This window comes from Geotrypetes seraphini, chromosome 2, assembly GCF_902459505.1.
Source record: "Geotrypetes seraphini chromosome 2, aGeoSer1.1, whole genome shotgun sequence".
Taxonomy (NCBI): Eukaryota; Metazoa; Chordata; class Amphibia; order Gymnophiona; family Dermophiidae; genus Geotrypetes; species Geotrypetes seraphini.
Window position 1 is genome coordinate 484,469,327 of NC_047085.1, and position 27,768 is coordinate 484,497,094.

At 42.5% G+C, this 27,768-nt stretch overlaps 1 pseudogene; it reads left to right on the forward strand.

The window, feature by feature from the left end:
- The first annotated feature begins 6,860 nt into the window (after positions 1-6,860).
- On the forward strand, positions 6,861-20,957 carry LOC117354379 (annotated as a pseudogene).
- Positions 20,958-27,768: the final 6,811 nt, after the last annotated feature.

The window sequence follows — 27,768 nt, forward strand, 5'->3', positions numbered from 1 at the left end:
CCTATCCCAGGCCCTTTTGAATTCAGACACGGTCATTGTTTCCACTACCTCTTCTGGGAGACTGTTCCATGCATCTAACACCCTTTCTGTAAAAAAAATATTTCCTTAGATTACTCCGGAGCCTCTTAACCTCTTAACTTCATCCTATACCCTTGCATTGTAATTTTATAGAAACAATTGTTTCTATAGAATTGTATCACACGTGTATTTTCTTTCCTTGTTTGTATTGCTGTATTACAACACTAATAAAGAGATTTAAAATGGAAAAAAAAAAAAAAAAAAGCAGTGGCTTGCCCCATGTCTTTCTCAATAACTATGGACTTTTATTCCAGACATGGGGGAAGCCTCTGCTTGCCCCTGATCAGTGGCATGGAATGTTGCTACTCTTTGAGTTTTGGCCAGGTACTAGTGACCTGGATTGGCCACCCTGAGAACAGGCTACTAGGCTTGATGGCCCATTGGGCTGACCCAGTAAGACTATTCTTATGAATTGTCCAAACCTTTCTTAAAATCAGCTACACTATCCACTCTTACCACAACCTCTGGCAATGCTTTCCAGAGCTTAACTATTCTCTGAGTGAAAAAATATTTCCTCCTATTGGTTTTAAAAGTATTTCCCTGTAACTTCGAGTGTCCCCTAGTCTTTGTAATTTTTGACGGAGTGAAAAAAATCAATCCACTTGTATCCGTTCTACACCACTCAGGATTTTGTAGACTACAATCATATCTCCCCTCAGCCTTTTCTTTTCCAAGCTGAAGAGCCCTAACCATTTTAGTCTTTCCTCGTATGAGAGGAGTTCCATCCCCTTTATCATCCTGGTCACTCTTCTTTGAACCTTTACTAGTGCTGCTATATCTTTTTTGAGATAAGAAGACCAGAATCGAGCACAGTATTCTAGGTAAGGTCGCACCATGGAGCGATACAGAAGCATTATAACATTCTTAGTTTTGTTAACCATCCCTTTTTAAATAATTCCTAGCATCTTGTTTGTTTTCTTGGCCACCGCCGCACATTGGACGGAAGGTTTCATTGTATTATCTACAATGACACCCAGATCCTTTTCTTGGACGCTAACCCTCAAGGTGGACCTTAGCATCCGATAACTGTGATTTGGATTATTCTTCTCAATGTGTATCACTTTGAATTTGTCCATATTAAATTTCATCTGCCACTTGGATGCCCAGTCTTTCAATTTCCTAAGGCCTGCCTGCAATTTTTCACAATCTGCATGCGTTTTAACAACTTTGAACAGTTTAGTGTCATCTGCAAATTTAATCACCTCACTCGTCGTTCCAATTTCCAGATAATTTATAAATACGTTAAATAGCACCGGTCCCAGTACAGACCCCCACGACACTCCACTGTTTACTCTCATCCATTGAGAAGAATGACCATGTAACCCTACCCTCTGTTTTCTATCCGATAACCAATTCTTAATCCACAACTGAACTTTGACTCTAATTTTCTCAGGAGCCTCTCATGAGGATCTTTGTCAAAAGCTTTCTGAAAATCTAGATACCCTACATCAACTGGCTCATCTTTATATGCATGTTTATTCACACCTTCAAAGAAGTCAAGCAATTTGGTGAGGTAAGATCTCCTTCGGCTGAACCCATGCTGACTCTGTCTCATTAAATCATGTTTGTCTACGTTTTCCACAATTTATTTTTTATAAAATTGTTTCCACCATTTTTCCCTGCACTGAAGTCAGGCTTACTGGTCTGTAATTTCCCAGATCTTCCCTGGAACCCTTTTAAAAAATAGACGTAACATTGGCTACCCTCCAATCTTCAGGTACTACAGATGATTTTAGTGACAGATTACAAGATCACTAACAGCAGATCAGCAATTTCATATTTTGAGTTCATTTAGGACCCTGGGATGTATACCATCTGGTCCAAGTGATTTATCACCTTTTAACTTGTCTATTTGGGTTAGTAAATCTTCCAGATTCAGCAGGAGAGGTGTAGAATTATGGAGGAGAATTTTATTTGTTCAGAAGGTTTTATTTGTTCGACGGCAGCGAAAAGGGCTAACAGAATGCTAGGAATAATTAAGGGGATCACAAACAGATCGGAGGAGGTTATCATGCTGCTGTACCGGGCTATGGTACACCCTCACCTGGAATACTGCGTCCAGCACTGGTTGCTGTATATGAAGAAGGACACAGTACTACTTGAAAGGGTCCAGAGAAGAGCACCATCATTATGGAACTCTATTCCCAACTATATTCGGGAAGAAAAATCTTTGATCCACTTTAAAACAAACTTAAAAATGCATATGACACCTAAATGCTCTTGTAAGGGCAAAAAAAAAAAAAAATGCCAACTGCAGAAAGCATCCTTTTTTCCCCATCCAAAATTTTTTTTCCCTTAATTGTTCTCTTTCTTTTGAAAAACATTGTAGTTCTTCCCCCCTTTCCCATTTGTTTTTTTTCGTCCTGTCTAATTTATTACACAGTTTATTTTAATTGTCTTCCCCATTTTATGTGACACAAACTAATTTTTATTGTACATCACTCAGAAGTCTGATTGAGCGGGATAAAATATTTTAAATAAACTTGAAACTTAAGGGGCTGGAGGAGTTGCCATACAGTGAAAGATTAGAGAAACTGGGCCTCTTCTCCCTTGAAAAGAGGAGACTTAGAGGGGACATGATCGAAACGTTCAAGATAATGAAGGGAATAGACTTAGTAGATAAAGACAGGTTGTTCACCCTCTCCAAGGTAGAGAGAACGAAAGAGCACTCTCTAAAGTTGAAAGGGGATAGATTCCGTACAAACGTAAGGAAGTTCTTCTTCACCCAGAGAGTGGTAGAATTCTGGAATGCTCTTCTGGAGGCTGTTATAGGGGAAAACACTCTCCAGGGATTCAAGACAAAGTTAGACAAGTTCCTGCTGAACCAGAACGTACGCAGGTAAAGCTAGACTCAGTTAGGGCACTGGCCTTTGATCTAAGGGCCGCCGCGTGAGCGGACTGCTGGGCACGATAGACCACTGGTCTGACCCAGCAGCGGCAACTCTTATGTTATGTTCTTAGAATAATGACCAGCAAGCAGCAAATGTGACAACTGGAAAAACCGCAGAAAGACACTGAGGGCAAAGAAAGCATGGTTATATACCATAATAAGTGTTACCCGTGGAACTTGGTCATGACAGTGCTAAAGTATACCATCACTTTAAGCTTTAGCGAGGCTTCGAGACTGCCTGCACCGCACATGTATGATGCCTTTCCGTCCATCCCGTTCTTCATTTTCCCTAGAGCGAAGAAGTTGTAGCTAAACTCTGTCCATGCAAGTTGCCTCCCCGTCAACGATATTTTCCGTTTTATTGCCTTCGGCTCGTTTATTTATTTTGCTTTATTATTTTTTTCTAGTATTCACTTTACTTTTTGCTCATTTTTTCATCGAGTTTTCGACTTCCAAAAATTTCCTTAGTTGGACCTTGCGTCCATTCAGTCTTCATGCACTGACCATCAAGTAATCTCGCGGCCACTTGCAACCATTGCGTTTTTTTGATTTTGCTGCTGAGATTTTCCCTTTGATGTTGAGGCCTTCCAGCAGGTTCAAGAAGTGCTCTCGTTGTCACTGATGCAGAAACTGGTTGGCGGGTAGGAAACAGAGGGTAGGAGTGAAGGGCCACTGCTCGGACTGGAGGAGGGTCACGAGTGGGGTCCCGCAGGGCTCAGTGCTCGGGCTGCTGCTATTTAATATATTCATAAATGATCTAGAAACAGGGACGAAGTGTGAGATAATAAAATTTGCGGACAACACCAAACTATTTAGTGGAGCTCGGACTAAAGAGGACTGCGAAGAATTGCAAAGGGACTTGAACAAACTAGGGGAATGGGCGACGAGATGACAGATGAAGTTCAACGTTGAGAAATATAAAGTATTACATGTGGGAAACAGAAACCCGAGGTACAACTATACGATGGGAGGGATGTTATTAAATGAGAGTACCCAAGAAAGGGACTTGGGGGTAATGGTGGATATGACAATGAAGCCGACGGCACAGTGCGCAGCGGCTGCTAAAAGCTAACAGAATGCTGGGTATAATCAAGAAGGGTATTACAACCAGAATGAAAGAAGTTATCCTGCCGTTGTATCGGGCAATGGTGCGTTCGCATCTGGAGTACTGCGTCCAATATTGGTTGCCGTTACTTAAGAAGGACATGGCGTTACTTGAGAGGGTTTAGAGGAGAGCGACGCGTCTGATAAAGGGGATGGAAAACCTTTCTTTTTTTTTTTTTTTTTTTTTTTTTTAGTTCAATGATTTTATTGAATATTATAGGAATTATAAACAGAAAGCAGTTCAAACATATAGATCATAATAAAAATCATGTATCAAATATTCGTATCTACAATCATTTGAATAAAACTAGATTAATGAGAAGGATCCAGAGTATCTGGAACTGCTTAGAAAAGGAATAGAAGAAGACAGAGAAGCAGGAGGGATAAGAGAAAGAGAGAGAAAGATAAAGGAAGAGAGAGAGAATGAGAAATAGAGAGAGATATAGAGAGAGAAAGAGAAACCTTTCATACGCTGAGAGATTGGAGAAACTAGGTCTCTTTTCCCTGGAGAAGAGGAGACTTAGAGGGGATATGATAGAGACTTACAAGATCATGAAGGGCATAGAGAGAGTAGAGAGGGACAGATTCTTCAAACTTTTGAATAATAAAAGAACAAGAGGGCATTCAGAAAAGTTGAAAGGGGACAGATTCAAAACGAATGCTAGGAAGTTCTTCTTTACCCAACGTGTGGTGGATACCTGGAATGCGCTTCCAGAGAGCGTAATAGGGCAGAGTACGGTACTGGGGTTCAAGAAAGGATTGGACAATTTCCTGCTGGAAAAGGGGTATAGATAGAGGATTACTGCACAGGTCCTGGACCTGTTGGGCTGCCGCGTGAGCGGACTGCTGAGCACGATGGACCTCAGGTCTGACCTAGCAGAGGCATTGCTTATGTTCTTATGTTATGTTCTTATGTGGCTTGGGCTGAAGCATCGAGTGAACTTTTGTAACCGCTGTCTTATGCTAAAAAAAAAAATGCTCTCTTAAGGCGTGCCACCTTCAGCAGGAGAAGCTTTTTGAAGCAACCATGGCCTCGGAGGATGAATCGGTGCCAGCCTTGTCATGATGAAATACTATATAAGGTGGGTCACAAACCAGTGCTTGAAGTTCACTCATTCATTGAGCTGAGGTGACACAGATCATGAAGAATACTTTCCAAGTGAGATACTTCAGATGATTAGTTGCAAGAGGTTCAAATGGAGGCTTCATCAGAATGGTGAGAACTCCATTCAGATCCCAAAGAACTGGAGGGAGTTTGAGTGCCTACATAGAATTTGCCCCTATATGCTATTTTTCTGGATAAGTGGAAATTTTCATCATTTTGTATTCTCGGTGCAGTTAAGGGTCTCTGCACAGCGTAAAGTCCTTAAGTCAGTATGTGCTGGTTGGACTAATGATTTTTGCCTGTCTCATAAGTTCCAGGTTCATGGAGGGGTACAATCCTTATCGCTCTCTCTTTCGCTACTATTGAAGATGGAATCTCAATCAGTGTTCTCTCCATTATGTCATCTCAAACTGACAGTTGTCCTAATGGTGTTATAAGCAGGGCTATGAAAATCAAAAGACAAAGCTAAATAGTCTGCCACTGGGAAGCAACATTATTGCAATTGGAGAACTGAACAGAACTGACATAGGGCTAGATTCACTAACCCCTGATTCCGTGTCCGATCTGTGCCTGACTGCACGCAGGCTGACGAATTCACAAGGCCTGCATGCAAATGGTGATGATTGTTGACACGATTGCTAGAGAGTGATCCCGACGCATGCACAGACTATCTAAGACCCGCGTCTCTTTTTTTTTTTTTTTTTTTTATATAATATTTTTTTATTGAGCAAACCAGTACACACATAACATAACAGAGTAAAGGGACATCCATCAATCCAGAAAAAACCGCCCTACCGGGCATACAGAGAGCAAAGGTCATAAACACAACCAAGATCAGATGTCTCAGGAACAAGAGGTGCTCAATACAATTTTCCATGTAAAACCCTCGGAAAACCCCCCCAGGACATATCGTAGCACCCCAATACTATAACATACATTAGAATACACCATAGAAAACCAGATCCAAATCACCCCCAACCCCCCCACCCACCCCTACTACCGACCTGTGAAATATATATACGAAATACACAAAATAGACAAAAAACAGCCCAGCGAGCCCGTGGTTTTAACCTGCTTTAAACCCGTGGGTTAAAACCACGGGCTCGCAGTGCGGGGAAGGGCAAGAGATGAGAGCTGAGATGGGCCAGAGAGCAGATTGGGGCAGAGAAGTAGGGCGGAAGAAGGCAGTCGGAAAGACCTCAGCGTCTTGTCCTCAGCAGTCGCTTGCTTTGGATCGGCCAGCCCAGTCGGTGTTGCTTTTTTATTTTAGTGAATCACTTCCTTCCTGCTTTGCATGCTGATTCCCCTCATTTGCATACACAGATTAGTGAATCGGGTCAGAGGGAAATCGGGTTGCAAAGGGCTCGCAAACCGATCGGTACGTGACCGGTTTGCTTTGTGAATCTGGCCCATAGTAGAGACATACATGGAACCTGAATGCCTGATTTCTGCAATCAATTCTTAATAGTTTAGGAACACTTCTCTTACTCCAAAGACTGAGGAGTAGGATGGGACACTGGGCCATGAAGAAACTGATACAGAGCATCAACAGCAACTAGAGAGCTTCGAGGTGGAGCCAAAGATTGGTTTGTCTAGCCCCCTATAACCAAATATGGTGACACACCTATCTAATTTTAATACTCTGCCAATGTACTATAAATCCTCTGGCTCTATGCTGTTTGACATAATTCAAACTGCAGCATTCCTGCTTCATCCGGTCTAGCCCTGGAACTATCAAGGTGATCTCTACCACAGCTTGTGAGTAAAAGCAAGATATTTATTTCCTGAGATTTCTGCCTGCTCCTTCTTTTATAAAATACTTAAAATGTTAAAAGATAAGCCAGAATTTCTTGTGTTATTTTTGAACTTGGCTCTTGGATAGTGTGTGTGTGGGGGGGGGGGGGGGGAGGATATACACTTTGCAGTTACTTTTTCCAGGTAGATTTGACTTTTTGTTTTGCAGTCTTGACAGACTCTTAGTACTTACTGTCCTCAGTTATCCCCATGGAAGTTTACTGAGCATATACATAGGCATGAATAACTGTGAGAAAGACAACATGGATTTAGCCTAGGGAAATTTTAACTCACCTACCTGCTACATTTTTTGGAAAGGATGAATAAACCTATGGCTAAAGGTGAACTGATTGATTTTGGTGCATGGTAAAAGGGATGGAACTCCTCTCGTATGAGGAAAGACTAAAATGGTTTAGGGCTCTTCAGCTTAGAAAAGAGACGGCTGAGGGGAGATATGATTGAAGTCTACAAGATCCTGAGTGGAGTAGAACGGGGTACTAGCGGATCGATTTTTTCACTCCGTCAAAAATGACAAAGGACTAGGGGACACTCGATGAAGTTACAGGGAAATACTTTTCAAACCAATAGGAGGAAAACTTTTTCACTCAGAGAATAGTTTAAGCTCTGGAGCACATTGCCAGAAGATGTGGTAAGAGCGGATAGCGTAGCTGGTTTTAAGAAAGGTTTGGACAATTTCCTGGAGGAAAAGTTCATAGTCTGTTATTTTTTATTTTTTATTTTTTAATCTTTATTCCTTTTTATTTCTTTCAACAAGTGTATAGTATTATTACAATAATTTACATAACACACTTGGCATTCTTAAACAATATTATTATACATGTTTTTATTTCCCATAGTCTGTTATTGAGAAAGACACTGTTTTCCCTGGATCGGTAATATGGAATGTTGCTACTCCTTGGGTTTTAGCCAGGCACTGGTGACCTGGATTGGCCACCATGAGAACGGGCTACTGGGCTTGATGGACCATTGGTCTGACCCTGTAAGGATATTCTTATGTTCTTATCTGGATTTCAGAAAGTATTTTAAAAAGTTCCTCATGAACGATTCCTGTGACCCTGGAAGAAATTAGAAAGTCATAGGATAGAAGGCAGTGTCCTATTGTAAATGAAGAACTGGTTACTAATGACAGAGTTCTCTTATTGTATCTGAGAGACAGGGTGGGAGGAAGGGAAGATAGAAGAGTGCACATAGGCAATATGATTATTCTATATTCTTCCCCCTTTTTTCTGTTGCTCCATTCCTAGGATACAAGATTTCTTCATAAGGCAGTCGCTCAGTTTATAAATGAAAAATATGCATATGGCCAGGAGGCAGACTGACCAGTTTACCAATAGGACAGTGCCGAAGGACCCACTGCAGCAGGGTTCCCACTCTCCCCTAACCAGTAAAAGCCAGTCATATACTGTATGTTGTTTGGATACTTAGGAGCCGAGGACTTTTATTCCTCAGACGCCCAGATCACTGTCACTCTGCCCCTTCACACAGCATATTGCTCTTCGTGTCTCATATTGCAAGAAGGAAGTGCTTCGAATAAGGTAAGGAGTGTTCAGAGCAGGGAGAGATGGAGAAAATAATTCAGCAACAGAGGAAGAACAAAGCAGAAGGCATAGAGGATCAAGGTAAGACAGGAACAGGTAGGAAGGTCTTGGAGAATCAGTACAGGAAAAAGGAAAACACAGCAGTCAGAGTAAAGATATACACTCCAGATCCAGAGAGAAGAGGAAAAGGCCAGCATTAGAGGAGGGCAAACAGGGCAGCTGCCCTGGGCCTCACAGCTCCAGGAGGCCCTGTGGTCTTGGCATCTCTTCCCCTTGTCAGGTCATCTCCCTCCCTTCCCCTCACCTTTGTGGTGCTTTTCAAAATCTGTTTTCTCTCTGAGAGGCCATGATGCGGCTCCGAAGCTTCTCCTCTGATGTGATCCACCCAGGTAGAAACAGGAAGTTGGATTAAAGGAGAAGCTTTGGGGTAGTTGCGTGCTAACTTGGGAGAATGGCTGTCGCGTCATGGCCCCTCAGAGAGAAAACTGAGATTTTGAAAAGCACTGCGAAGGTGAGGGGAAAGGAGAGAGATAGCCCAAAAAGGGGAAAAGGTTGATTGGCACTTTAAGTTTATTATGTGGTGAAACAGGGGGTGAGAGAGATGGGAGCAGACGCTGGATGGACGTGGAGAGATGGGAGCAGACGCTGAATGAACGTGGAGAGATGGGAGCAAGATGCTGAATGGAAGTGGGGAGGGAGAGAGAGAGAGGGAACGCTGAATGGAAGTGGAGAGAGAGATGGGAGCAGACGCTGGATGGATGTGGGGAGGAGAGAGAGAGGGGAACGCTGGATGGGAGGACAGGATAATGTGACTGGGTGCGGCTAAGCTGGGCTCAGCAAGTGACCTAACCCAGCGCGCACAAACCTCGGCCGAGCAGTTTGCGAGGTTGTTTGGTAGCTTGGTACTACTTTAATAAAGAGTTCAAAATTAATGGTACAATTTCTTTGTACGATTTATTGTTCATACACCACAAACATAACTTCACTAAGTGGTTTCTCAGGTTTGTATCTTCATGAACAGACTTCAAAAATAATTCTCAGGTTTTAAATCCAGCATTCACAAACCAGCCAAAACAATTGCAGTTTAAGCCAAAAATATGCCAAAACATAAAAGCCTTATTTCAACAAAATGAATGCTTTCATCTGCCAGGCAAAACTCCCTTGGAACAGAGGAGATTGAGAGGGCACATGATCGAAACATTCAAGGTACTGAAGGGAATAGACTTGGTGGATAAGGACAGGTTATTCACCCTCTCCAAGGTAGGGAGAACGAGAGGGCACTCTCTAAAATTGAAAGGGGATAGATTCCGTACTAATGTAAGGAAGTTCTTCTTCACTCAGAGAGTGGTGGAAAACTGGAACGCTCTTCCGGAGTCTGTCGTGGGGGAAAACACCCTCCAGGGATTTCAAGACAAAGTTTAGACAAGTTCATAATGAACCATTAACATACACAGGTAGAGCTAGTCTCAGTTAGGGCGCTGGTCTTTGACCAAGGGCCGCCGCATGAGCGGGCTGCTGGGCACGATGGACCACTGGTCTGACCCAACAGCGGCAATTCTTATGTTCTTAAGGATGGGATCCTTTCCAAATAGTTTTCCTTCTATGGATCAGCTTGGAAAGATTCCCCTCCCAAGATCCCAACAAAATGGCTGCCTGTGGCTTGTCTTTTAAAGTTCATAACAAAAACTTCAATTTCTTAATCTTGATGCCAGCTTCCTTTTCATGCAACCCCTTTTATCAATGGCCTGTAGCTTACTTCCAATATGTAAGTTAGATGATTGTGACCTCAAATGGGAAGATGCTAAATCTATTACAACTGCAACAATCATTCAGCATCTCATAGTTCCAAGCATTTAAAATGGTTTCAGTTGAAACAGGCCATTGGCAAAATTTTAAAAAATCAGTATAGCTTGCCGGGCCTGTGTTTCCAGATCAGATTTGCTAGGACATCAGGCTGCCAAGTGGCTATAAATTATTATCTGAATAAGAAACCTAAAACTAGTCTAAAAGACATTTGGAGCATTGAGATAAAGCAGCAAATTTCTGCTACTCAATGGCCCAGATTTGGGCTTGGAGGATGAGATGTAGTGTCAGCATCTATGAGACAAACTTGTTTTTTTTCTGTTACTTAGAGTTTTTTGGACCCCCAGTTTGTTTGCAAAAGTTTGACAGTTCAAGGTCTAATAGATGCTGGCACTGTCATCTTGAAATAGGGATACTGGATCATTTGTTGTTCTATTATCAAATTTCAAGTTCTATTAAAATTTGATAAAATGCTAATCATAAATACATCACGCGTTGACAATAAAATCAACGGACTTAAAACACAACTTTGCTTACATGTAAACAACAGGAAAGTGGGGGAGAAATACAATTTTAAAAGGAAAGAGTACCTTGATACTCAACTTTTGGAAATCAATACAAGGACAAATTAATTTGATGCTGGAGTCTTCGATTCCGTTGTCCTATGAGGTGGTAATCTGTGGGACATTGTTGTTAGATAAACCTCCATTAGAAAGATATACCCTCTTTTCTTTCCCTACTTCCTTTTTAGCTCCCTCCCTTTTACCATGTACCCCCCTGCTTTTTCCCCTTCCTCCCCTTTAAAACCATGACATGACCCTCCTAAAACTCAAAAGCCCTGATAGTCCAGTGACCTCCTCCTTTTTGTTAGCCTAACCCAATGAAAAGGCCCCATAATTAAAAAATAAAAATCCCCCCCAGACTTGAAAAAGAATCCCTGGTACCTAGTGCCCCCTCCAAATCAACTGTCGCCTTGTACCTGAGTTTTAAAAACTGAAATCCAGGGAACACGTGAAGCATTGAGCGGAGGAGGACGTGTCTGTCCCGGCACTGCCTAGAGGACCCACAGAATCCCCAATCATCCTTCATCCTTTAAAATTTTGGAGTTTTTCAACACCCTAGCAGTGTGAGTCTTGAACCTATGGACAGATATATTATCAAATCTCCGGAATTGATGGCGTCTAGAATCTCTAAAAAGGACATGTCTGAGCACATAAAGGTCGCAGAAGATAAGATGGCGCCTAACTCCTGTCAAAAACTGGACAGTGCTTCATCTACTTTAAAAGATGAAATTACCGCTGCAGTTGTGGGTGCATTGGGCTCCTACTTTTAATCATTTACGGAACAACTCATTTCTCTCCATGGAGTGTGTTCTGATATTGCCAAGTGCACTGGTGAGCTGGAGGTGTTGGTCTCTGACCTGGAGGACTTCTCTCAAACTTCTCATTCCGGAGGTTGCCCAGCTGCAGAAACAAGGCAGGATGCAATGGAAAAAATTGATGATCTGGAAAATAGATTGAGGTGAGAATTTTCGCTCTGTGGGTTTTCCAGAGACTTTTTCTGATGCCCAGCTTCTGAGGACTGGTTAGCTGAGCAATTTGCGCCACCCATGGATGGTAGACCATATCGTATTGAATGTGCACATCGCTTGGGTCGGAAGCGTGAAGGAGTTAGGCCTCGACCAGTTATTGAGAAATTTCACAGTTACAAGCAAAAAGCTGAGATTTTACATTGTTCTAAGATGAAATGTACGGATCTTTATTAAGAAAATTTGTCCATTCAGATCTTCCAGGATTACTCTCAGGATTACTTGATCATCGATGGCCTATCTTGAAATTTGCACCAGTTTGGTGGAACATAAGATGCGCTTCATGCTTCTCTATCCAGCCCAACCGAAGGTGAACATTGAGGGCAGCTGGCGAGTTTTTCATTCTGTGGAAGAGGCGCACACCTGGCTTGCTTCTTTGTCGTAGCCCCTCATATCTGGGCTGGATTCTGATACTGTCATTTCTGATTGGATTTCCTACTTGACTGTTGTTTTGGCTGCTTCGTTAATATGGGGTTGATTTCAGGTGCTTTGCACTTTCTAGTCGCACTGATTGTGCGTTTTGAGTACCCGCTTTGAGGCAGCCTCTTTGACTAGTGATCCTGACTGAGTTGGACTTCCAATTGGGTTAATTTTGCGTTACTATTTTGCAGACACAGTGTGGGCGGAGATCTGGGGGGTCTCTCTTTGGCTATTCTCATATGGTTTCTCCATTTTTTCCTACAGTACTTTGGAGCCATTGGAAAAGATTGGGGGGGTTGGTAGGGGGGTGGAAGGGTTTTAGAATGGGGTTGTTTCGATGTTGGGGATGGGGGTAGGGTGGGAATGTGAGGGACAATATGATTTGTATTATGTCACACTTTTCAGGCTTGGTCGCTGAACTGCCAAATACCCCTGGTGAAGGCTGGGCACTCAGGTGTCCCCTAATTGATTTATGTCCGGTGTGAATTCTCCTCTTAAATGGGCTAAATTACTATCTTACCTACGCCAACAAGAGGTGGATATTACTTGTTTACAAGAAACCAAATTGTCTGATGTAAAACATATGAAACTGGATAGGTTTACTGTTCCTCTACTACTTGCAAGAAAGGTGGGGTGGCAGTACTTATTAGCAAACGTCTAAAGTCCCTAACTAAACTGCTTGCCAAAGATACTTATGGCCGCTTTGTGCTCCTGCAGCTGACTTTGAGTGCATTCAGTTTTAATGTCCTAGTAGTGTATGCTCCCACTACCTATGAGCATACCTTCTTTCAATCCCTGGTTAAGACTGCTTTGGGATCAGATGCAGGCCCCCTGATCTTGGCGGGGGATTTGAATCAAGTGCTTGATCCTTCCCTAGACAGGTCTTCCTCAGGTCAGCAGCCTTGCTGACTTGGCGGCATTTTCCCATTTCATAAATGGGAAGCATTGCTCTTTATAATAAGTTGATACTTGCTCAATGGTTCTATGTTTACCAAATGCTGCCCCTGACCTTCTCAAGGAGTGTGGAGCGTCAATTGGAAAAATTGCTACGTGGGTTTCTGTGGTTGGGCGGCCGCCCATACCTTCCTATGCACCTGGTGGCTTTGCCAATAGATGGGGGCGGATTGGGATTGTTGCCTTTGCAGAGATTTGTAGAGGCCTGTCACATATGGCATATCCATGACTGGTTTCTCTATATGTCTTACTTCTCTTGGACTCTGGTAGAATTATAACTTTGGAAACTCTATCATTTCAGTTATCTCTTGCATACCCCTCAAGTTGTGGCTGCTGTCCTGGAGAGCCCCTATTATTTTTTTTCTCGCTCCATGAGATCTACCTGGCGACAAGCGTGTGCCCAGTTGAAATTAATTTCCAGATTACACCTCTCTTGCCCATTTGTGAAAATGGCTTCTTTCTACCAGGTATGACAGCTGCTGGATTTCTGGCAGATAGGAGGGTAACATTTCTTATTTGTATCAGATCCTTACTGATGAAGGTATTCTACCAATATTTTCCCAAGTTGTGCACTGCTTATGGTTGGAGTAGATTGGATGTATTTTCTTACCTCCAGCTCAGGCACTATGTGACTTCTTTGCCTTCCTCGGGGCACTGCTTGCTACAGTATATGAAAGCCTGTCAGATGTTTATTGGTTAGATGCCCTGCTGATGGTACCCCTTAAATATTTTTGCCATTCACTGTTGGAATTTTCTCCTTTAGATTATGCTAAGGTGGCCCAGGCTTGAAATGCTAAATTGAAGATTAAGTTGCAGGGACCTCACATACAATGCTTCCTGAAATTGCTTCATGGCCTTTTGCCTGACATTTCCTACTTTGAAATGGGCTATGTAAATTTCTACAAAAAAAAAAAAGAAAATCATTTCTGAAATGGGATTAGATAAACTTGCCCCCACTGAATTTGATCTTACTGGCTTCTTGGAAGACTCACAAGATATTATTTTGACTATAGCTACATTATTGCTCAAATGTTCCATTGAGTCTGACAAGATGCTGATTCTAAAAACTTATTATCAGAAGTTGAAAAAGTAGTGACATTCCATGTTAACAATTCAAGTAGTTAGAGGACGAATGAGGCCCGATTATATGCACTACAATCACGAACGGCAGCACAATGCAGTAAATAGCACTCCAGGTCAATAATTCATCTTCCTCCTGTTCTAATTGCTATTTATAGCATGCATACCTCTGGGTACACTTTTTTTTGCTTATATTTACACCAGACCTTTATTGAATATTTTATGTGCATGTACTTTCCATTCTTGCCCAGGCCACACCCATTCTGTGCCCCAAACATTCTTTTATGTATCATGGTGTCTATACTTGTGCATGTTCCTAATTTATCAAAAAGAAAAATAAAGAGGAACCGGAGCAAAAATCCACAAGCACAACACTTATATCCTCCAGTTCAAACGCTGAAGCTAGAGCTCAAAGCTTAACTATTTTGTATCTAAAGCATACAGTTGAAGCACAAATGCAGGGGAATTTGCCTCAGAAGTTACCGGGCAGTCAGAGCTAGGAAGGAGAACCCGAATTCCTCATTGGTTAACCTTCAATATTCTATCATAGGCAACCCCACTGTGCCAACTACAATGGTAAGGTGATTAAATCTTAATCTAACAAGTGCAAGCCACACTTATCTGTCGCTTCACGGCAGACAGGCTTGATAATGTGGTACAGGCACTAGTGAAAACTTCCTCTCCAAACAGCCGATGCAAATCATTTCTTCATGGGCCTCTAAGGAAACACAAAAACAGAATCCTAAGAGCACAAGTTTCAAAAACAATGTCCTATATCATCATCAGAATTAAAGCTTCCCAAACTTGCAGTTTACTATTGCTGAGAGTCTCACATAGTGGAAAAAAAATGATGCTGCAGCGTCATTAAAAAGGCTCATTATCAAGCCTGTCTGCCGTGAAGCGACAGATAAGTGTGGCTTGCACTTTGTTAGATTAAGATTTAATCACCTTACCGTTGTAGTTGGCACAGTGGGGTTGCCTATGATAGAATATTGAAGGTTAACCAATGAGGAATTCGGGTTCTCCTTCTTAGCTCTGGGGCAATGACTGCCCGGTAGCTTCTGAGGCAAATTCCCCTGCATTTGTGCTTCAACTGTATGCTTTAGATACAAAATAGTTAAGCTTTGAGCTCTAGCTTCAGCGTTTGAACTGGAGGATATAAATTGTTGTATTCCTAATTTATAACATAGCACTTAGTGCATTTCCTGCGTTTTGGGCACTTGGAGGATGTTTTTGGGTATGCAATTGTGCCTAACATTTATAGAAATGCCTCCCCCTCACCCGAGAGTGCACTAATTCTTTAAGTAAAGTAGTATCCACTTTACAGAATGTTAGCATAATTGTGTATATATATGCGTAATCAGCTAGACATGAGCACTTATGCCAAGCATAGAATTCACGTAAAGGCTCACACCTGGTTGCCAGAATGTGTATGTGACTCACAGTATTCGATATGCTGTGTGCGCAGGTTTGTGCCCTGTCCAAGACGCCACCAATACTAAAGTTGCTAGTTTTCCACATAGGCTGAATTTAATATGTACCCATTCATCACTGGTACCCGGATGAAGATCTGGGTGAGCTAGGAAAGCAAAATACCAAACCTGAGAAAATATCTATACTCTAAAACAGTGTTCTTCAACCACCGGTTCATGGACCAGTGCCGGTCCACAGAAATTTCCTGCCGGTCCACAGGGCCGGCATGTGCATCAGGCCCAAAACAGTGTTCTTCAGTCGCCGGTTGGCGGTGCGACTGATGCAGCGTTATTTTCGGCCCGGCTCCCTCTTCCTCACTGACTGCACAAAGCCGCGGGCAGTGGCTTCTACGCACGTCCTGCGCCTGAACTGGAAGCCTTCTCTCTGATGTCGCAACATCAGGGGGAAGGGTTCCAGATGGCCCACGACTTAGCTCAGTGTTCTTCAATCGCCGGTCTGCAGACCGATGCCGGACCACAAAATAATTCTATTTATTTCTGCCGGTCCATAGGTGTAAAAAGGTTGAAGAACACTGCTCTAAAATTCACCTATTCTTTAGTGTATACTTCTTTCCTGCCATTTCCCATCTGCCCAACCTCTCCCTCTCAACACACCTGCATACACATATACACCTTCTCCCAATCATCCAGCCAAAATATGGAAAAATACAAATTTGATGTTTAAAACACAACAGTTTTAACATCACAGTTTTTATCAGTGGTGTTAGCCTTCTTTAAAGAAAGTGTTAAACTAGCACAGGGGCATCACCCTTAGTTGACAAGCCAGTTAGATCAGTTTAAAGTTGTTTTTTTTCTTTGCTGAATGGAAATAATAACAAACATCCTTTTTTTTTTTCAGTTTGCCTGAAACTTCCAATCTGCTGCCCATGCTACGATGGATCTTTGGCTGGCTGCCCTTTTAGCTTTGTTGATCTCAGTCCTTGGTGGTCTTTATCTACTTGGAGTGTTTCGTAGAAGAAGGCCCAACGAACCTCCTTTGGATAAGGGTCATATTCCATGGCTGGGATACGCGATGGACTTCTGTAGCAACACAGCAGAATTTTTGCAGAAAATGCATAGAAAAATATGGGAACATATTCACGGTTCAGATGGGAGGCAACTAATTTCACTTTTTTAATGGACCCTCTCTCCTTTGGATCACTAGTGAATGAAGCAAAATCAAAACTTGATGTCAAACTTAATACAAAACAATTTGTTGCAAAGACTTTTGGCTATCATCATTTAGAAAATGAACATGAGATTGAAGAAGCGGTTAATAAGTACCTCATGGGGGATGGCTTAGAGGTCATGACACAGGCAATAAAGGAAAACTTGCAAAATCTGATGCTTCATAGCATTGGAATAGAAGAAGGTCAGAAGGAATGGCAACAGGATGGACTTTTCTACTTCAGTAACAAAATGTTGTTCCGAGCAGGTTACATTGCTTTATTTGGCAATGAAACAATTAAGAGAATGGGAAGCAAAGAAAAAGCTGAGGAGTTTGATCGTGTTCATTCTGAAGAGCTGTTCAATGAATACAGAAAGTTTGATTCTCTGGTTCCAAAGCTGGCCTATGCCACGCTTCCTGCGAAAGATAAGCCAGAGGCCGAGAGTCTGAAAAAACGTTTATGGAACATGATGTCTTTTAAGAACAACATACAGAAGGATAACATTAGTAAGTGGATCCTTAACCATTATCAGTTTAGGCAAGAACAAGGAATGGCAGAATACATGCAGGATAGGTACATGTTCTTTCTTCTGTGGGCATCCCAAGGAAACACTGCACTCTAGCAAGTCATCGGCTTCTCCTTTTCCTAATGAAACACCCAGAAGCCATGAAGGCAATCAAAAAAGAAATGGAGAAAGTCCTTAAAGAGACTAACCAAGAAGTGAAGCCTGGTGGACCTCTGATAAACCTCACTAGGGATATGTTAATGAATACACCTATTCTCGACAGTGCAATAGAGGAGACTTTACGTTTAACCACTGCTCTAGGTCTGATCAGAGTAGTAATGCAAGATATGGATTTCAAGATGGCAGATGGCAGAAAATATGCTCTTCGCAAAGGAGACCGAGTTGCTGTTTTTCCATATAATGTTCTGCACTTGGATCCAGAGATTCCATCCAGAACCACCACCGATTTAAGTATGATCGTTTCTTGAACCCAGATGGTACGAAAAAAAGAGATTTTTATAAAAATGGCAAGAAGGTGAAATATTTCATCATGCCATGGGGGGGAGGAACATCAATGTGCACTGGTCGTTTCTTAGCTATGAATGAAATGAAACTGTTTGTATTCCTGATGCTCATTTATTTTGACTTTGAGTTAGTAAATGAAGAAGAGGACATCCCACAAATTAATCAGAGCAGATGGGGCTTTGGCATCCTTCATCCAACTCATGACATCCAGTTTAGGTATCGGTTACGTTTCTAACTTGAAAATGTGAACGTTTCTTAAAGGATCTGTACACCTCAGTCTGTAAAATATACCAAAACTAGCTGAACCCTGGCGCCCGGATATCCCAATCCCAGTCCCGGATATCCCAATCTCAGCAGCAAGAATGGCCCTCTCTATGGGGCTGAACTTGGACTTACACGGCATCGAGAGTGTCTCAGCGAGCCTGAAAACTATGGATTGCTGAAGCTCTAGATGTAGCTGTTGGAAACTTGCCTTATGTTTCCTTGAAGGCATTGTTATAGCAATGACAGCACAGAAGATTATGACATCATCCCCCAAGCTTGACACAATCGGTCAAAGTTGGATTGCACTCAGACTCTATAAATTATATTAAAAACCCACTATATATAGTGTATAATAGATAATGAATAAGCAATCCTTTACATAACCAAATAATCATGTGTGTTAAAGACTGTGTTCAGATCCCGCATACCTCAGTGCTCAAACTGAAATCAATGTGATATCTAGAGCAGAGTTTGCTAGCTGGGATCATCTTAACCACAGTAGTGCATCATATATAGCTTATAAAATCCAGATAAAAAGATGTACTTATCTGGGAGCGATGCAACATTTCTCTGATGAATATCCTTTGCTGAAGAACACTACAAAATCAACAGTGCACACCTGAAGGTGCCTAAACCTGATCCCTCAACTCGAGTTTCGCTCCACATGTCATCAGGAAGGAGTAAACTACAAAAAAAAAAACACCTAAAATTACTAATAACTCTTACTTCATATGCTGATATCTAAACATCTATATTTACATCTATCATAAACAAAGTAATAATATAGTGAACATTCATAAATATCTAAAAATATTCAATATTATTTTCTAAACTTTACAATAAGCTGTATAAACTAACCTCACGGAATATAGGCTCCTGCCTCGGGAAGTGGCTGAATGACCGGAAGTCAAAGGGGATGCTGCTTTACAATGCCTTATCGTCTCACCGTCTCAAATTCAAGCCTCATTTTGATACCGGATCTAAATTGTCAGGAAAAACTGACTCAAACATCATCTGCTGACAATCTGAGTGGCAAAGATTTGAGATGAGTTCTTTTGAATCTGAAAAATACCCCTTATCTTGCACTGAACCAGTGGCATTAAGATTATAAATCAGCCATGGGGGAGGAATTTAAACCTGAAACCTCTCTCAGACATCCAATTCTCCCTTACTGTTCCCTCCTCCTCATTCCCTCCCCCTCACTCCCTTCAATCATATGGCTCATGTGCCCTCCCTCCTTCTTTCATCATTTGTCTAAAGTTTGTGCTCCCTCCCTCTGGCATCCCAACCTTCTCCTTCCCTTCTGGCCGGCTCCCATGCTGCAATTGTTTTTCTGGTGAAAGCTGCGGGCGGTGGTGGCTGGCTTCTCACGCGATCCATGGCTGTGCTGGAAGTATTTATTTTATGGCCGTTGGCGATCTGAATAGGGGTCTGAATAAAAGACGGATTCCCATGTGCTGTGTGGAAACTAATCACTAACCTACCTGGTTCTCCCGTTTATTTCCTAAACCCACCACCCGTAGTGCCCATGAACATACAATCTGCAGCATAAGAGAGATGGAGGCAAAAAAAAAAATCTCATTTTACAGAAGTTAACCTCCAACCGTCATTCTAGCCTACTATAATCCTTCTCTGAACATAACCCTCCCCCAAAAAAAAAAAAACCCCAAACCCCGCCCTTTTTTTTCCTAGAAGACACCAGCACAGAGCATACGCAATAGTGCAACTACAGAACTGGAAATGGCGCGTCTGCCTGAAGGGAGCTGTGGCGGTCGTTTTGTTAGTTCTCCGGCGGGTAGTTTTCTGGCCGGCTCCGTTGCTGCAGTTGTCCGTGGGCGGCATCGGCTCCTCGCATGCAATTCACGGCTTATTCGGAAGCCTTCACTCTGACGTCGTGATGTCAGAGGGAACGCTTCTGACACAGCCGCAGATCACACACGAGGAGCCGCCGCCGCCTACGGACAACTGCAGCAAAGGAACCAGCCAGAAAATTACTTGCCGGAGCGGGAGGCACAGAAGGGATGGAGGAAGGGAGAAGCTGGGCCGCACAAAACTCCTTGTTGGGCTGCATGCGGCCTGTGGGCCGCGGGTTGGACACCCCTGATAAAGGATTGCTTATTCATTATCTATTATAAACTACATATAGTGTTTTTTTTAATATAATTTATAGAGCCTGAGTGCAATCCAACATTGAACTAATATAAAATCTCAGGAAATTTTTATTGATATACTCCATATAGTTTATGATTGTACGTTCAAAGATAATTGGTCAAAGCAATATCTTCTTTTTGAATGATTCTTTACATGTCACCCCCTTCCCACCCCCACTGTGTTTGTTCCCAGATAGTACTTGATATGTATACCAAGTTTGGTTGAAATCTGTCCATGCGTTTCAGAGTTTGGTGGAACATATATACCTATATCCGATTTTATATATATATATATATAGATAGATAGTTAGATATAAATGATTAACTATTTTGATTTTCTATATTGTTATTCAATGAGTGTGAAAGTCTTATTTAAATAATAAACAAAGAAAAATTCTGCCTATGTAAATCCTCCACCATGTTTTTCTTGTTAGCATGATGCATGTCTACTTTGCTCTGATTTTTTTCCAATTAAATATTGAAATGTAAAAAACATATTCTAAAATTCTATTTTCTTTTTTTTTTAATTGTTGAAATTAAGGATTTAATAAATTGTCATACCAGTAGCAACAAAGGAATCAGTATGCAGGTGAATGTCAAATAAAAGCCTATTTTAAATCTAGTAAAAAAACCAAAACAACCCACATAGGTACCTATACATTTTTATAAAATATATTTAATAGGGATGAGCACCCAGAATTCTTTTTCATTTTCCTTTGTTTTCTTAATTGAATGTCGTTAAGGGCACCTTTTACAAAGGTGCGCTAGGGCCTTAACGCGCGCAATAGCGCGCATTAAATTCCCGAGCGCGCTAGCCACTACCACCTCCTTTTTAGGAGGTGGTAGATTTTCGGCTAACGCGCGCTATAGCGTGTGGTAATTTTGTGCATGCGATAAAAATCCTAGCACACCTTTGTAAAAGGAGCCCTAAGTCTGTGCACAGAGTGCATGCTCTTAAAGCAGGTGTACGACTGTATTTACATACAGTGCACTTTATTTCCTGAGAGGCAGAGAGGAGCATGCACTCTGTGCCAGAAAAGCATATAATATCCCCCAAATTCTGTTTATAGTGCCTATGTGCATGCACAACTTAATTGATTAACTGGCCTATTCATTGCCAACAATTGGCAATTAGCACCTTGTAATTGATGCTAAATGGAATGAATTAAAAGTTACGTGCACAACTTGAAAATATGCGCCAGTTGTAGTGTGCAAATTTGAAAATGGAACTTGGCCAGGGGCAAATCGTGGGTGGATTGTGGGCATTCCTAAAAGATATGGGGCTCATAATAAAAAAAAAAAACGTCTAAAAAGTGGCTTAAATGGGTACTTGGACGATCAAAAAGCCTTTCCCCTGCCTCTAAATGCTCAGAGAGAAAAGAGGCGTTTTTAGAGGCGGGGAAAGGGCGGGCGGTGGGCAGGAGGTGGGCCGACCTACACCTAGGCATACAACATGTATAACCAAAGATTTTGACAGGTTGCCTAGTCGGCACTTATACGTTTGACTTAGACCTAGTCAAAACAGGTATAAGTGCCGAAAAGGGGGTCGCTGAGCTGATGGCGGCTGGCGTGATCAGTTCAGCGGCCCGGCAACCTACCCACCCACCCCTCTACTACAGCCATCGCTGCAGGAGAATGTCTCATCTCCCCTACCACGATGCAATCACCCCTCTACCCGAACTGCCGCGACGTAGTTGTGGTCTGGGCATTTAAACAGCTGAATGTAGAGACAGGCCATTATCAAAAAAAACCTCCTTTTGGACGTTTTTTTTGATAATGGACATTTTCCCTGCTTCTACTTTCAACATTTAAGGCCTTAGGCCAAAAGGGGACTTGGACGTTTTTTTTTTATTATGCCCCTCCATGTGCATTGTTATAGAATATGCCTGATGCACAACTGAGGCTCAGGCATTTAAATCTGATTTCCACTGGCGCTATGCACGATTCTATAAAAGGTACACGCATCTTGTGGAATCATGCTAAGGCCCTGATTCTATAATCAGCTCCTACAACAGAAGCACCAAGGAGCATGGTGCAAAGCATTTGTTAGGGACCATTTATAGAATCAGGCCTAGCAGTGCCTAAACTGGACTTAAGACACTGGGAGGCATCTTAACTTTAGACACACTTTATGGGTTTTCTTGGTCTAAATGAGTGCACCTAAGTCCAAAACCGACGCCTACACGAGTCACCCCTACTACACCTACTTTCTGGTAGGTACTCTCAACTAGGCGCCTACCTGAAAGTGGTAGGCGCCTACCAAGTTAAACACCTACCATCCGATTAACTGTAATTTAAGTCAATTACGACGTGCTAATTGCTCATTATCAGTGCTGATTAAGCTTTTTAAATAGTTAAGTTAGGTGGCTAGATCGGCTAGGTGAAATGATCTAGGCTCCTAACTTTAGGTGTCTTTTGTAGAATCTGGACCTAAGCAGCATTCTAGTTAGCCCTATGTTTGCATAGTACACGCTCTAATCCGAAAACAACAGCCCATTCCTAATTTTTAATACTTACCTATGTGTCTTTATAAAATAGTAAGGCAAAGTGATCTTGACTTCAATCTAGATGTGATATCTGCGCAGGAGCAGGTGAAATGTTCACATGTAAAGTAAGTGTATCTGTGCATATTTTATAAATCTATGTAAATTGCAACTTTGCCTGTGCTCTACTCCTGAAGACGGCTACTTGTTTGTTACAAAAAAGCCCGCACCTTCCTGGCACTGAATATATTTTATCCACGTGACTCCTGGAGTAATTTAAACAAAGGCCTTTTACACCTGTAAAAAAGAATTTACATGTGATAAATCCTATATACCTCCTATAGTCTAATAATTCAGTCACATTAGACATATATGTGGGTAATTTTATAACAAGACACCTATAAAAAATTCCAAAAAAGCACTTATGCAGGGTCAAATTCAATAAATATCCCAATTTTAGGCAGCGGTAGGCATCCTACCACTTTCTAACCAGCCAATTGGGATGCACGTTTTTAGAAAAAACCTGAGTTTTCACGGGTCTAGGGAGACACATCAGGACACTTAAGCTCACCCAAGGCTGGAAGTGGCTATTCCCTCCAGCCGGCAGGCCAGCCTCTTCAAAATGTATCCTGAGATGCACCAGGGAGGGGCCTAAGTCCCTGATTAGCCTAGGTGCCTAAAGCCCTTCCCATAGGAGGAGCCTTAGGCTGCTGGGCCAACCGGAGTCTAAGGCCTTCTTCCCAGTGCATTCTGGGATGCACTGGAAGTGGCCTAAGACTCTGATTGGCCAGATACCAAAGGCCAATCCTGTAGCCAATCAGAGTCTTAGGCTTGCTGGCAGGAGGGCGTGTGCATCCCTCCTGCCTATCATGGTGCGGAGGGATGTTTTGGCGGTTCTGGCAGGAGGGAGTGGGTATACTTCCTGCCAGTTGACTTTGAGGGGGGTTTGAGGTTGGCAGCGGGAGGGATTGGGCATCCCTCCTACTGCGGACAGTGTTGGAGCGGGTTGCTATCGCTGCTACTCAGTTGATTGCAGTAGAGAGATTCCCTTGCTATGATCAGCTCAGCGGCAACGCGATTTTCTAACTGGCACCTGTGACATGGATGCCGGTTAGAGAATCGCGGTGGTTAGGCGGGGTTAGGTGTCTGTCCCTTAGGGCAGATGCAATTCTGTATAGGACACCAGTATGTGATTTTCAGCCGCTTCTTAGGCGGCTGCAGAAACTGGCGTCGTATACAGAATTTCCCCCCCTATATGTCTATTTTGTAAAAGGCATGATAGACTATGCACCTGTTTAAAATAGACTCCCAGTAACACCAAGTGTTCTGACATAGATTTACACCTTCTCCAAGGCAAATGCAAATACAGGTGTGTGTTTATATTCTTTGTGTGTAATAGAGGCCAACTGACTGAAGCCAAAACTACCACTGAAGCTATTTATCCATTTTCAGCCAAAACCAATAATATGGCCAAAACTAGATGCCTGGTTTTGGCCAAAACCGAAACCAAAGCTAAAACCACAACTGAAACAAACAAACAAAAAAAGCCTGTGTTATGGAGATGTGAACAAATTTATTGAACAATACTAGAGACTATTTACAATTTCCATACATACTTCAATGGGATCAATAATAATTAAAGTCAAGCAAGCCACAAATAATCGTTTTCCAATGTTCTCCCTAAAGAAGCTACTGTGTTGATCGACATACAACTTACCTACTGAACTAAACAGTTGCTTGCTTGTTACAGTCGTTAATGGAGCAGACAGGCTCTTGTTGGCAGCTAGTTCTATCAAGTTTCAAGTTTAATAGAGATTTGATTAATCACTTAATCATAATTCTAAGCGATGTACATAATAATAAAATTACAAAATATGGGGAACAATACAATGAGTAACAAAAAAAACAAAAACCAGGTCTAACAAGACTATTGACAAACTTAACAAAACTAAGAACATAAGGGAAGAGAGGAATAAGAACTACAAATTATTTGAAAGTTAAAGAGACATATAAGGGAGATACATAAGGAAAGGGAGGTTAAAAATTACTTCAATAAAATCATAACTACAATGCCTGTAGCCCAAAATATTGATGAAATGGGGCACACATGGTTCTTTTAAATATGCTGCTGTCTTTCAGACAGTGGTTTCTGTTTAGTCCCTGCTGTCAGGTGTGTCCCATATGTTTTCAGACAGATTCCCTGGGGCATCAGGCCTGCCGGTGGTATAATTTAATATCTGACTTATTGAATAAAAAACCAAAGACGAGTCTTAAAGACATTTGGAGTATTGAGATCAAGCAGCATATTTCTGCAACTCAATGGCCATGAATTTGGACTTGGAGGATGAAATGTACAATGCCAGCATCTATGAGACAAACCTGTTTTTTTTCTCTTACATAGAAGCTTTTGGACTCCTGTGCGTTTACAAAAAATAGATAGTTCCAGATCTAATAGATGCTGGCATTGTCATAGAGATATTGGGACATTAGATCATCTGCTGCTTTTTTGTCCTCTGATACTCAGCTTCTGGAAATTGTAATACTTGATTCTGCAATTCCATTGTCATATGAGATGGTTATATGTGGTACCTTATTAAATGTTAAACCCCCCATTTGACCGGTACAAATATGAAAAAATGAATGCAGAATTTTTGGGGAATAATAAGGTATTTAAGTTAGTGTGGGGCCCGTTAGCAGCTTTTGTTGCATCTATTTAAGATATGTAGTTATATATTTATGTCTTATATCTCTTTTAAATTAGGTTTCATTCCCATACACATCCGGGGGAGTGGAGGGGGGATACCACCAGTGTTCCCTCTAAGCGGGCGGGTGTTGTGAGCAAACTTTTTTCACTGTGAGCTAAAAATATCGGGCGCCAGCAAGTTATGAGCCAAATAAATATGTTGCTTTCTACCACAGAACTTCCTTACGTTTGTATGGAATCTATCCCCTTTCAACTTTAGAGAGTGCCCTCTCGTTCTCCCTGCCTTAGCTACTAAGTCTATTCCCTTCAGTACCTTGAATGTTTCTATCATGTCCCCTCTCAATCTCCTCTGCTCAAGGGAGAAGAGGCCCAGTTTCTCTAATCTTTCGCTGTACGGCAACTCCTCCAGCCCCTTAACCATTTTAGTTGCTCTTCTCTGGATCCTTTCGAGTAGTACCGTGTCCTTCTTAAAGTACCAGTGCTGGACGCAGTACTCCAGGTGAGGGCGTACCATGGCCCGGTACAGCAGCATGATAACCTTCTCTGTCTCTTCAGTCCAGCATCTGCCCCTTCCATTCACTGTCTGTCTTTCCCTGCCATCTCTCTTCCTGCCCCCCCCACCCCCCAATTTGGTCTAGCATCCATCATCTTCCTTCTGTTCCCCTCATGGTCTGGCATCTCTATCCTTCCCTCCCCCCTGTGGTTTTTAGCATATCTCTCTTCTCATTTCCTCCACTCAGATCTGATCATTCTCTGCTCTCTCTTCCCTTTTCTTCTCTGGTCTTCCTTCTCTATTTTCTGCCTCCATCTAAATTAAATTCTTTCTTACTATTTAGTCCCGTTTCCCTCTTTTCTCTGTGTCTACACACAGCTTGTCACCCCCTTTCCCTCACCCCTCCATTATCTTACTATTTTCTTCCCCCTTTATTTATCTCCTCCTTCCATCCAGTATGTGTTCTTTCCCCACTTCCATTCAGCATCTGCTCTCCCTTCTCAACTGACATCCATCTGCCTTCTGCTCTCTCTCCCTTCTTCTCACTTCCATCATCTGTCCCCTTCTCTCTCTCTCTCATCTCCTCCATTCCATCATCTGCCCCTTCTCTCTCTCTCTCTCTCTCCTCCCCCCCCCAACTTCCATCATCTGCCCCCCTTCCCCTCACCTTTGTGGGTCACTTTCTTTCCCCTGAGGGTGGCTCATGTCACAGGGGAAACTTTGGCCGAGCAGAACCGCTTGATTGACAGTGGAACTTACTTGATTGATGTCGATGCTGGGGCCCGTTGCCGTTTGAAGGAAAAAAAAAAAAGGTGGAAAAAAGGAACCTGTAAAGGCGAGAGGAAGGGAAACCTCCAGGACAGCTGCTTTTTGCCCTCCTTCAGCGGCCCAAGAGTTCAGACCAGCAGCGGCAGCTCTGTATGCTTTTAACTTCGGCACAGAGCTGCCCCTAATCAATAGTTTAGCGCGGTTTCATGAGGCAGCCTCGGGGCCTTTGATAGCCGGCCCGCTTCGATGATGCGATGTGGGCCGGCCTAGCAAAGGCCCCGAGGCTGCCTTATGAAACCGCGCTAAACTATTGATTAGGGGCAGCTCTGTGCCGAAGTTAAAAGCATACACAGCTGCCGCTGCTGGTCTGGAGGTGCGGAGACAAGGCAGGAGGCAAACGCGGTGGAAGGCAGGAGTCCCGGCGAAGGCAGGAGTCCCGGCACAGCGACTGCAACAGGAAGTTGCAAGTCAGCTGACGCCGGCCTTTCGTTGCGGCGGGGACCGAATCCTTCGCGGACCGGCAAGATTTTGTTTGCGGACCGGCGGTTGAAGAACTGTGCTCTACACTGTGTGCGCTGTGACGAGAAACTTGTGCGCTGCGAGGTAATATTTTGTGCGTGAGCGCACCCCAGCGCAGCTTAGCGGGAACACCACATATATATTTGATGTATGTTTACATTTCTGAGATATACAGGGTTGGGGGTAATGATGTCTTTTAATTTCTGTACCTCAAAAGTGCTTTGTAATGGTTTGATATGTTTCAGATGTTGCAATGCTCGTATTGGAAAATAATAAATTATTATTTTTTTTTTTTAAATGCTGTTGTCTTTCAGACAGTGTTTTCTGTTTAGTCCCTGCTG